Source organism: Rhinopithecus bieti, unplaced genomic scaffold (genome assembly GCF_001698545.2).
Source record: "Rhinopithecus bieti isolate Rb0 unplaced genomic scaffold, ASM169854v2 scaffold_83718, whole genome shotgun sequence".
NCBI lineage: Eukaryota > Metazoa > Chordata > Mammalia > Primates > Cercopithecidae > Rhinopithecus > Rhinopithecus bieti.
This window is the reverse complement of record NW_016831308.1, coordinates 63,598-77,335: the sequence shown is the minus strand read 5'-3', so window position 1 is coordinate 77,335 and position 13,738 is coordinate 63,598. Positions and strand designations below refer to the sequence as shown.

The window sequence follows — 13,738 nt, the reverse complement described above, 5'->3', positions numbered from 1 at the left end:
CTTAGGATTGTCTTGGGAATGCAGGGTCTTTTTTGGTTCCACATGAACTTTAAAGCAGTTTTTTCCAATTCTGTGAAGAAAGCCATTGGTAGCTTAATGGGGATGGCATTGAATCTATAAATTACCTTGGGCAGTATGGCCATTTTCACAATATTGATTCTTCCTATCATCCTGAATTTCAACCTTGAAGAATCTGATGATTCCATGTCTTGGGATTGGTTTTCTCATGGACTATCTTACTGGGTTCTCTGGACTTTCTGAATTTAAATGTTGGACTCTCTTGTTAGGTTAGAAAAGTTCTTCTGGATGATATCCTGAAGTATATTTTTCAACTTGGTTCCATTCTTCCCATCTCTTTAAGGTATCCCAGTCAGATGTAGGTTGTCTTTTTACATAATCACATAGTTCTCAGAGATTTTTTCATTTCTTTTATTCTTTTTACTTAAATCTTGTCTGCATGTCTCATTTCAGCAAGGTGGTCTTCAAGCTCTGAAATTCTTTCCTCTGCTTGGTCTACTCAATTATTGAGGAACCAAAAAACACAGTTCAGTTCATTTATGTTCCCTCTAAACTGGTAAATCAGGTTAACAGCTCCTGTAATGTTTTTCATGGTTCTTAGCATCTTTTCATTGGATTAGGACATGCTATCTTAGCTCAGCAAAGTTCATTGTTACCCACCTTCTAAAGCCTACTTCTGTTAATTCATCTATCTCAGCTTCTGCCCAGTTCTGTTTCATTGCTGGAGAGGTGTTGCAATCATTTGGAGAAGAGGCATTCTGCCTTTTTAAGTCTTCAGCATTCTTTTGTGGATTCTTTCTCACCTTCGTGAGTATACCTAGTCTTTGAGAATGTCAAAATTTGAATAAGGTTTTTTTGGGAACCTTTTTGTTGATGCTGTTGTTGTTATTGCTTTCTGTTTGTTTGTTTTTCTTTTAATAGTCAGGGCCCTCTTCTGTAGGACTTCTGCAATTTGCCTGGGGTTTGCTCCAGACAGTATTAGCCTGGGTCCATCCCACACCTGGCGATGTCACCAGTGGAGGCTGCAGAACAGCAGAGATGACTAGTCATCTGCTTTTTCCTCTGGAATCTTTGTTGCAGAAAAGCACCGGCCTGATGACAGTGGGAACACTCCTGTATATGTTGTCTGATGATGTCTCTTGGGAGGTCTCCACCTCTCAGGATGCATGAGATCAGGGAACCACTTAACAAAGCACTCTGGCGCCCCTTGGTGGAAAGAATGTGCTTCACTGGGAAGAATTCCACCCATCTAAAGTGCCTAGATTCCTCAGAGCCGGCTTGGGGAAAGACTAAGTCTGCAGAAACTACCTCATTGTTACTGTTTTATGTGTTTGTTTCTCATTTCCTGTTTCACTGCCTTAATTTTTGTTTAATTTTGTTGTGACATGCTTCAATTATTTTTTCATTTTGTTTTGCGTACTATCCACATATATAATGTGATCATCTTGACATCTAATGTAACCATGTTGAAAAATGGAGATTACAGTAAGTATCTTAAAGTTAAAACAATATATTTTAATCTTATACACCTTCGGTTAAATACAAAACCTATACTGCTCTATTTTCCAGTTTGTTGATATTACAGTTCATAATATCTTACATTGTGTGTCTATTAACCGATTTGTGGAGATTTATATCTTGTTTTTTATATCTAGAAGAATTTTAAGGATTTTTTTGTAGCATCGTTATGATAGGAAAAATTTCTATATGTGTCTGTATATTTACATTTCATAGAGAGCTTTATATTTATATGTGGCTTCATGATGCCATTAAGCATCATTTTGTTTTTCAACATAATGGACTCATTTTAGCATTTCTGTCTGTTTATATGCAGAGTCTCACTATGTTTCTCAGGGAGATCTTTAACTACTGGTCTCAAGTGATCTGATTGTCTTGACTTCCTAAAGCTGTAGAATTACAGGCGTGAGTCACTGTGCCTGGCCACCATGTAACAATTTTTCTTAGGACTGTGCTAGTTTTAATGAAGACCTTGAATTTTATTTTGGAAAGTCTTTATTTTATCTTGTTTTTGACGTAAAATAATTTTGAATTAAGTATTATTGGTTAGAATTTTTTTATTACATAAACATTGGGGAAGTCGTCAGCCTTTTTTGGCTTCAAGTAACCTTTGTATTACTTTTTTCCCTATATTGGTCATCTAAGATGCCTTTCATGAATATATCAGTCTACTTGATGGTATCTGATAAGTTTTGTAATCCATATTTTAATTTTGTTTTGCAATTTTTTTGTATGTTATGTATTTTAGAGCATGTCCCTTCACACCAGTTACTTGTGTTTTGATGTTTTAGTTGATATTATGATTGTATATGACAATGTTTGACTCTGTAAAATTTAAGATAGTGTCAAGCAAAATCAAATGTGAATCAGCCAAATGTCTTCTGCCAATATAATTACCTCTATGCTTGTCTGCCTGTATAAATATTATTTCTGTATTTTTTATGATTTGTATATTTGTTACGTAGGTTTGTTGTGAATGGTTGTTCAATCTTGTCTAGGTGAGCAATCATAAAAATTCTCATAATTTCAATATCTATTGTGAATCTATATTACTTTTGTGTGGAAGAGATGCTTTTGGATTTGAAAATAATACTAAAACTATCTGCATCTTTTAAGGTATTATTGTTTATTTTTACTTGTCAAAAAAACACATAACAAAATTTCAAATATTTTAAAATATTTTGTTTAGACATATTAATTATATTGACAATGTTATGCAACATATCCCTAGAATGTTTTTGTTTTGCAAAGCTAAATCTCAATATAAATTAAACAACTACCAATTTTTCTGATTTCCTGGCACTTTGCAAACACCACTGTTTGTTTTATTTTTAAGAGTATAACTGGGGTGCAGCACACCAAGATGGCACATGTATACATATGTAACAAACCTGCATGTTGTGCACATGTACCCTAGAACTTAAAGTATAATAAAGAAAAAAAAAAATAGTATAACTGATTCATATATCTCATACAACCTCTGTCTTTTTGTGGCTGGCTCATTTCATTTTGCATAATATCATCAAGCTTTATATTTATAGTTGTTAGAATATTTCCTCTCTTTAAAATCCTGGCTTATATTTCAGTATTTTTCTATTTCAAATTATATCTACTGAATGATTTGGTGACAGAAATTTTCATTGCTCTGCCTACCGGCTTTCAGTAACAATGCTGCAATAGTAATGGTATACAAATAACTCTTTATGTGACTATATATGTGAAAGTTTATATATATGCAACATTCCATTTTATTAGTCCACTTTTAGCCATTATTCTCATGCCAAATATGTTTTAATTCTTTAGCTTTATAATGTGTTGTTGACATCAGGAACTGTAATCTTTCCACATTGTATTTTTTTTTTTTTTGAATATTGTTTGAACTTATTGTTCTCTGAATTTATATACTTTTGGGGCTGCTGGTTTCCTATTTCTTCAAAAATGCAATAAAAATTAGAAAAAATATAACATTAAATCTGTAGACTACATTAAGCAGTATGGATATCCTCAAAATATTAATCATTTCAACTTTTGAACAGGAGCATACTGGTGTGTGTTGCTTAATTTCCATATATGTAAAATTTTAATTTTTCTCTATACTCATTTTATTTTGGCAATAGAATCCATAAAATTTCAGTTTTAACAAATTTGTAAACTTTTTTGGCCTAACAGGTGGTCTATCAAGGAGAATGTTGTATGAGCTATTGAGAAGGTTGTGTATCCTGATATTGTTGAGGAGTCTTCCCTATACCTCTCTTAGAAATAATGGTTTTACACTGCTTTCAAGTCTTCTCTTCACTTACTAATATGCTGTTTTGTTTTATTTTTATACAGAAAGTGGAACATCAAAATGTCCTACTGTACTTTTACTGGTATCTAGGTGTTTCTTCCATTCTGTCAAATATTTGCTTTATATATTTGGAAACTTCGTGTGAGATACACACACACACACACATAAATTTGTCATAGGTTCCCAGTAAATAAATATATTATTGATTAATGTCCTTCTTTGTCTTCTTGCAGTTTTAACTTAGAGTACATTTTATAAAATATGACCAGTTTTTATTTAAGATGTAGCTTGTGTAATACACTTGGACCTCTTTTGCTCTCATTCAATTAATACTTGCATGCAATTTCTACATCCATCTTGTCAGTTTTAGTCTTTTTTTAATCACTAGATCTCAGATTACCCTTGTATAAAGGTAAGTTGGATATCACTTTTTAAATTTTTTAAATCAATCCCTTTATTGAAAGTCTCTTTATTAGAAAATTCTATATAATTTTTAAAGCAGAAAGACATGCTGATGTTACTATATTGTTTTATTTCATTATTTTATCTTTGTCCCTTATTTTCTCTTTTCTATTTTTTATGTCTTTTAATTTTAATTTTTTTTTGAGATGGAGTCTTACTCTTGTCACCCAGGCTGGAGTGCAATGGCATGATCTTGGTTCACTGCAAACTCTGCCTCCCAGGTGCAAGTGATTCTCCTGCTTCAGCATCCCAAGTAGCTGGGATTACAGGCACCCAACAGCACGCCCAGCTAATTTTTGTATTTTTAGTGAAGATGGGGTTTCCGCATGTTAGTCACGCTGGTCTCGAACTCCTGACCTCAGGTGATCTGTCTGCCTCAGTCTCCCAAAATGCTGGGATTGCAGGCATGAGCCACTGCACCTGGTCATCTTGTTTATTTTTATATTGATATGCTTTTAGTTCCTCTTATTTTGCTTTGTGTATCTACACTGATATGTTCTTTGTGGTACCTTAGGAATTACATAAAACCTCTAAAAGATACAATAATATATATAAATCTGTTAAAAACGGAACTTGAGTTGCATGCATGCATGCAAAAAAAAAATTTCTCATTACATCTGCCCTTAAATTTGTGATTGATATTGCTTTTTTTTTTTTTTTTTTTTTTTTTTTTTTTTTTTTTTTTGAGATTGAATCCCATTCTGTCACCCACCCAGGCTGGAGTGCAGTGGTACGATCACAGCTCACTGCAAGCTCTGCCTCCCGGGTTCACACCATTCTCCTGCCTCAGCCTCCTGAGGAGCTGGGACTACAAGCACCCATCACCACCTCACCGGGCTGATTTTTTGTATTTTTAGTAGAGACAGGGTTTCATCGTGTTAGCCAGGATGGTCTCATTCTTCTGACCTCGTGATCCACCCATCTCAGCCTCCCAAAGTGCTGGGATTACAGGCATGAGCCACCGCACCCGGCCTGATTGATAATGCTAATTGTATCTTTTTATGTGGTATATTTATTAATAGGTATATATAATGACTTCTGTGATTTTCTCTTTCAAATTTTAGAGAATAATTAGAAATGTTTTTTGTACATTATAATACTACGAAATTCAATTTTTGCATATGTGCATATCTTTCCCAGAAAATAATGTATTTAATATGATTATTTGTTGTTTTGTTGAATCGTGTTATTTTCAGTAGAAGCAGCTGCTTTCAGCATATGTAGGGCGTATGGAATGCCAATATACTTTGTCAGAATTTGGTTATTTTTGAAGGTTTTTATCTATTTGGCAGGACAGACGTGGTGATGGTATTATACTTACTGGATTGCTGTTTTTTTCAGGACTTTGACTATATTACACAGTTCCCTTCTGGCATGCAAAAGTTTTGTTGACAATTTACTGGCCATCTCATAAGACTATGCTTGCAAATGACACATCATTTTCATCTTGCAGTTTCCAAGATTCTCTTCTCATCTGTGACTTTGAAATGGTGCTTTTATATATGTTTGTTATAAATATATCTTTGTATCTTAGTTTTTTTGTTGAGCTTCTTCATTTCTTTTCTTTTCTTTTTCTTTTTTCTTTGAGACGGAGTCTTGGTCTGTCTCCCAGGCTGGAGTGCAGTGGCACAATCTCGGCTCACTGCAAGCTCAGCCTCCTGGGTTCCCGCCATTCTCCTGCCTCAGCCTCCCAAGTAGCTGGGATTACAGGTGCACGCCGCCACACCCGGCTAATTTTTTTGTATTTTTAGTAGAGACAGGGTTTCACCATGTTAGCTAGGATGGTCTCAAACTCCTGACCTCGTGATTCGCCCGCCTCGGCCTCCCAAAGTGCTGGGATTACAGACGTGAGCCACTGCACCCGGCCTGAGCTTCTTCATTTCTATGTCAACTTCTCTTTCAAGAGTTTTCAGTTATTCTTTGTTGTATTTTTGCATCCAGTTTCTGTTTTTTTGATATTTTTAAATATTTTTTTCTTGTTCCCATTTTTTGGTTTTCTATGGTTCTCTGTGTTTCTATTTCACCCACTGAGCATTATTCAATTTCTTTTTCTTTTCTAAAATAAATGTATACATCTCTTTTATGATGTGTTTCTGAAAATGTTGTAATATTTTTGGTGGCACTATATTGCCCTAATTTTTATACATTGTAGTCTTTGATTGAAATTTGGACATTAAAAAATGTTACTTGTCATAATCTTTATAAGATAGCTTTGTCCTGGCATAGTCTGGAAACCATTGTCTTGGTTAGAGATTCTGGGAGTCTCTCAAACATGTCCTTAGAATGTGTCCTGTCAGTAATTTTGTGTTTATTTTTTAGTTAAAGGCATTTATTCATGTTTCTTCTTAATAGTAATCACTTGCTACAATTGCTTTCTGTCTGTGGTACTGCAGTCTCTCTGATGCTTTAAAATTTAACTGTAGTTCCAGCAGACTTAAATCGTCATTCCAAAGTATGCCACCATTTCTTTCAGCACTATGTATTATAATAGGCAGAAACCAGTGTCTGAAAAGGTTTCTAGAAGCAAGTAATGAAGATGCATGAATCAGTATTTTCCTTTTATAAAAAAAACCAAAAGTTGGCAATTTTCTTCTAAAGGCCATATGTTATATTGGGGACCAGAAAGAGCTGTGTTAGGCAAACTTCTATGTCACTCTTTGCATTGTACTCACCTGGGTCACTTCACAAACTTAACTTATTTATAAAATTTCCTCAGACGTATTTTGGTTAGTGTTTTTGTTACATTTGTATGTCTATAAAGAAATTAGGGCTTTTGGTATTTTGCTTTGCCATCTTGTTTGTAGTTTGTATAATTTTATAGGTGACATTTGTAAACTATATTCATCTGAGTCTAGTAAGTGAAGTAATCTGTTTTATTTCTTTCAGTTATATGTTCTCATTTTGCCCAAGACCTTAGGCCAGAGCAAGACATAAAAAATTCTTTCCAAAAGTGGTACTGAGAAGATATGGAAAATGTGGACATGAGAATTTACAATTAACAAAAGCCATAAGAGCATAGATGAGTGTAATGTGCACAAAGAAGGTTGTGATGGACTAAACCAGTGTTTGACAACTACCAAGAGCAACATATTTCAATGTCCTAAATATGTGAAAGTCATTCATAAATTTTCAAATTCAAATAGAAATAAGACATACTGGAAAGAAACCTTTCAAATGTAAAAAATGTGACAAATCATTTTGTATGCTTTTATACCTAACTCAACATAGAAGATTTTCTAGTAGAGAGAATTCCTACCAATGTGAAGAATGTGGCAAAGTCTTTAACTGGTTCTCACCCCTTACTAGACACAGGGGAATTCATACTGGAGAGAAACCCTTCAAATGTGAAGAATGTGGCAGAGCTTTCAAGCAGTCCTCAACCCTTACTACACGTAAGTTCATTCATGCTGGAGAGAAACCCTACAAATGTGAAGAATGTGGCAAAGGCTTTAAGTGGTTCTCAACTCTCACTAAACATAAGATAATTCACACTGGGAAGAAAACCTACAAATGTGAAGAATGTGGCAAAGGCTTTAACTGTTCTTCAACCCTTTCTAAACGTAAGATAATTCATACTAAAGAGAAACCCTACAAATGTGAAGAATGTGGCAAAAGCTTTAACCTGCCCTCAACTCTTACTAAACATAAGAGAGAATTCATACTGGAGAGAAACCTTTCAAATGTGAAGAATGTGGCAGAGCTTTTAATAAGTCCTCAACTCTTACTAAACATAACTCATGCTAAAGAGAAACCCTTCAAATATGAAGAATGTGGCAAAGCTTTTAACCAATCTTCAACCCTTACTACACATAAAATCATGCTGGAGAGAAACCCATATGTAAAGAATGTGGCAAAGCTTTTGACTGTTCCTTAACCCTTACTACACACAGGAGAATTCATACTGGAGAGAAGCCCTACAAATGTGAAGAATGTGGCAAAGGCTTTAACTGGTCCTCAACTCTTACAAACCTCGGAGAATTCATACCAGAGAGAAACCCTACAAATGTGGCAAAGCATTTAATGAATCCTCAAATCTTACTATGAATAAGTTAATTCATACTAAAGAGAAACCCTTCAAATGTGAAGAATGTGGCAAAGCCTTTAGCCAGTCCTCACAACTTCCTACACATAAGGTAATTCATATTGGAGAGAAACACTACAAATGTGAAAAATGTGGCAATGCTTTTAGCTGATCCTCAATCCTTACTACAAATAAGATAATTCATGCTGGAGAGAAACCCTACAAATATGAAGAATGTGGCAAAGCCTTTAACTGATCATCAAACCTTACTAAACATAAGAAAATCTATACTGGAGAGAAACCCTACAAATGTGAAGAATGTGGGAAAGTCTTTTAACAAGTCCTCAATTCTTCACAGACATAAAATAATTCATACTGGATTGAAAGTCTACAAAACAGAAAAAGGTGACAGTGCTTTTGACAACACCTCAAATTTTTCTAAGCAAAGAAATTCATACTGGAGAGAAACCATATAAATGTGCAGACTGTGGAAAAGCCTTTAACCAGTCCTTAACTCTTACTAAGCATAAGAAAATTCATACTGGAGAAAAACCCTATGAATGTGAAAAATATGGCAAAGCCTTTAACCAGTCCTCCATTTTTAACAAACCTAAGATAATTCATACTGTGGATAAACTCTACAAACCAGAAATATTTGACCATACTTCTGAGAAAAACCTCAAAATTTTCTAAACATAAAAGAAATCATGGTGGTGAGAAATCCTAGAAATGTGAAGAATGTGATAAACCTCTAAATAATTGTCGCACTTGATTGTAGGTAAGTGTGACAGGATGGTAGGTAATTTATACTGGAGAAAACGACATTTGTGAACAATGTGGAAGAACTTTTAACCAACACTAACACCTTATATTGCATAGGAAAACATTTATACCTGAGAAAAACTGTACAAATATGAAGACTCTGAAAGCCACTAATATCTGCTCACGTATTACTCAACATCAGAGAGTTCGTACTTAATAAAAGCATTGTATTTATTAATGTCAAAGGATCTTTCAAAAAATATAAGCCTGTACAATGAAGAATAATATTTATTGTGAAGATGAACATTACAAATGTAAAGAGGGTTGTAGTACCNCTTAACTTATTTATAAAATTTCCTCAGACGTATTTTGGTTAGTGTTTTTGTTACATTTGTATGTCTATAAAGAAATTAGGGCTTTTGGTATTTTGCTTTGCCATCTTGTTTGTAGTTTGTATAATTTTATAGGTGACATTTGTAAACTATATTCATCTGAGTCTAGTAAGTGAAGTAATCTGTTTTTATTTCTTTCAGTTATATGTTCTCATTTTGCCCAAGACCTTAGGCCAGAGCAAGACATAAAAAATTCTTTCCAAAAAGTGGTACTGAGAAGATATGGAAAATGTGGACATGAGAATTTACAATTAACAAAAAGCCATAAGAGCATAGATGAGTGTAATGTGCACAAAGAAGGTTGTGATGGACTAAACCAGTGTTTGACAACTACCAAGAGCAACATATTTCAATGTCCTAAATATGTGAAAGTCATTCATAAATTTTCAAACTCATATGGAAATAAGACATACTGGAAAGAAACCTTTCAAATGTAAAAAATGTGACAAATCATTTTGTATGCTTTTACACCTAACTCAACATAGAAGATTTTTCTAGTAGAGAGAATTCCTACCAATGTGAAGAATGTGGCAAAGTCTTTAACTGGTTCTCACCCCTTACTAGACACAGGGGAATTCATACTGGAGAGAAACCCTTCAAATGTGAAGAATGTGGCAGAGCTTTCAAGCAGTCCTCAACCCTTACTACACGTAAGTTCATTCATGCTGGAGAGAAACCCTACAAATGTGAAGAATGTGGCAAAGGCTTTAAGTGGTTCTCAACTCTCACTAAACATAAGATAATTCACACTGGGAAGAAAACCTACAAATGTGAAGAATGTGGCAAAGGCTTTAACTGTTCTTCAACCCTTTCTAAACGTAAGATAATTCATACTAAAGAGAAACCCTACAAATGTGAAGAATGTGGCAAAAGCTTTAACCTGCCCTCAACTCTTACTAAACATAAGAGAGAATTCATACTGGAGAGAAACCTTTCAAATGTGAAGAATGTGGCAGAGCTTTTAATAAGTCCTCAACTCTTACTAAACATAACTCATGCTAAAGAGAAACCCTTCAAATATGAAGAATGTGGCAAAGCTTTTAACCAATCTTCAACCCTTACTACACATAAAATCATGCTGGAGAGAAACCCATATGTAAAGAATGTGGCAAAGCTTTTGACTGTTCCTTAACCCTTACTACACACAGGAGAATTCATACTGGAGAGAAGCCCTACAAATGTGAAGAATGTGGCAAAGGCTTTAACTGGTCCTCAACTCTTACAAACCTCGGAGAATTCATACCAGAGAGAAACCCTACAAATGTGGCAAAGCATTTAATGAATCCTCAAATCTTACTATGAATAAGTTAATTCATACTAAAGAGAAACCCTTCAAATGTGAAGAATGTGGCAAAGCCTTTAGCCAGTCCTCACAACTTCCTACACATAAGGTAATTCATATTGGAGAGAAACACTACAAATGTGAAAATGTGGCAATGCTTTTAGCTGATCCTCAATCCTTACTACAAATAAGATAATTCATGCTGGAGAGAAACCCTACAAATATGAAGAATGTGGCAAAGCCTTTAACTGATCATCAAACCTTACTAAACATAAGAAAATCTATACTGGAGAGAAACCCTACAAATGTGAAGAATGTGGGAAAGTCTTTTAACAAGTCCTCAATTCTTCACAGACATAAAATAATTCATACTGGATTGAAAGTCTACAAAACAGAAAAGGTGACAGTGCTTTTGACAACACCTCAAATTTTCTAAGCAAAGAAATTCATACTGGAGAGAAACCATATAAATGTGCAGACTGTGGAAAAGCCTTTAACCAGTCCTTAACTCTTACTAAGCATAAGAAAATTCATACTGGAGAAAACCCTATGAATGTGAAAATATGGCAAAGCCTTTAACCAGTCCTCCATTTTAACAAACCTAAGATAATTCATACTGTGGATAAACTCTACAAACCAGAAATATTTGACCATACTTCTGAGAAAACCTCAAAATTTTCTAAACATAAAAGAAATCATGGTGGTGAGAAATCCTAGAAATGTGAAGAATGTGATAAACCTCTAAATAATTGTCGCACTTGATTGTAGGTAAGTGTGACAGGATGGTAGGTAATTTATACTGGAGAAAACGACATTTGTGAACAATGTGGAAGAACTTTTAACCAACACTAACACCTTATATTGCATAGGAAAACATTTATACCTGAGAAAACTGTACAAATATGAAGACTCTGAAAGCCACTAATATCTGCTCACGTATTACTCAACATCAGAGAGTTCGTACTTAATAAAAGCATTGTATTTATTAATGTCAAAGGATCTTTCAAAAAATATAAGCCTGTACAATGAAGAATAATATTTATTGTGAAGATGAACATTACAAATGTAAAGAGGGTTGTAGTACCTTTACTTGTATCACAGATCTTACTGTATACATTTTGTACTAGAGGAAACCTCTGAAGCAGTTGTTCAAACTTCATTCAACATCAGGGAATTTATATTGGGAAAAAAACCTTGCAAATGTAATAACTTTGAAAAAAGACTTTAAAAATCTACAGCTTAGAAAACACCAGAGAGTTATGCTAATATATAGTTTTGCAGATCCAGTAAAAGTTAAAACATACTTAATCCAAAATTATGTCTTTGTAAATATTAGAGAATTCACTATAGAAACATATGTCACTGGCATTTCAGATATTACACTAAATCAAAATGTTAAGTACAGAAAATAAAACTAAAGTTAGTGGAAAAAATTTTATATAACTTTAAAAGGAGAGGTTTTGCAGAGTTAAAATTACATTCAAAGTATACTTCATTCCTTGAAAAAATTATATTTTCTGAGAAGTGATTAATTCCATAATACAACTCTCAAATTATTTTCTGCTGTTTCTTCATTGCTGTTGGATTCACATGTAAAAGGCTGTGATCAACTGTTGCTGCATCAAAGATATGAGAGAGTCTTATTTACTAGGTGGGCATTGTTTATGACCTTTTTCATGAAAGAGTAAGGACATTGAAATGTAAGATGCATGATGAAAATCTAAGTGGAGAGGCTCTTTGTGGTTGACTTATAATATTGAGTGATGCATGAGGTAGGTGTTCTGTTTCTTTTTATTTTTTCTTTATTTTGTTGAGGTAAGTGTTCTGGGTAGTATTCTGCATTATCATTAGAAGAAAATGTTTTTAATTTTCTTTAAAATTAAATAAATGGATAGTGTATTTTACTAACTATACTTCTGTATAATAAAATACAGTACATATAATAATGTTAGATTATGTATGAAGTTAATACTTCAATTCAATATTTTTAACATGTTAAATACTATTGTGCATTCAATGAAGTGTTACATCACTAACTTAAATCTAGTCCACCTTATTCAACAGTATAGGTAAAAGTTGGTAAAAATATTGTATTTGGTAATATAATGGAATAATATCTCTAGTAATCTATTTTGACAGTGGCTTTAAACTGCAAATAAATTTTAAAATATTGTTTCTATAGGTTAAATCTTTATTATTTTTTATATTATTTATCTTTATTTTTCTTAATTATTTTGGTACATAAATTTTTTTTTTGAGACAGAGTTTTGCTCTTGTTGCCCAGACAACAAGAGTGCAATGGTATGATCTCGGCTCACCACAACCTCCATCTCCCAGGTTCAAGCAATTCTCCTGCCTCAGCCTCCTGAGTAGCTGGGATTACAGGCATGTACCACCATGCCTGGCTAATTTTGCATTTTTAGTAGAGACGGTGTTTCCCCATGTTGGTTAGGCTGGTCTCGAACTCGCGACCTCAGGTGATCCACTTGCCTCGGCCCCCCAAAGTGCTGGGATTACAGGTGTGAGTCACTGCGCCCAAGCATATATGGTATATTTTGATACAAGAATACAATATAGCATACTCACATCCGGGTAAATAAGGTATCTGTCACCTGTAGCATTTATCTTTTGTATTACAAACAATCCAGTTCTACACTTTTAGTTATTTTAAAATAACAATTAAATTGTTATTGATTACAGGCCTATTTTTGTGGTACTAATAAAAAATATATACCTGTATAAATCCATATATTTTTGAGTCCTGAATAAATGTGTGTGTATATATATATATATGCATATATATATACGTATACACATATATATGGTGCATATATTGCATAATACAGAGAAACCATAAATTATGTAACCACTTACCTAATGTTGGCCTTTTGTATTATTTTGTTTTTATTATTATACATAGTAAAGCCTTTGTGTGTATCCATCATTATTATGATAAGTTCCTAAATTAGAATTGCAGGATTAAAAAACACACTCAT

The 13,738-nt window shown here is 33.7% G+C and overlaps 1 pseudogene; it reads left to right on the top strand.

The window, feature by feature from the left end:
- Nucleotides 1-13,738, top strand: part of LOC108524515 (zinc finger protein 85-like) — a 52,022-nt pseudogene that overhangs the window by 17,050 nt on the left and 21,234 nt on the right.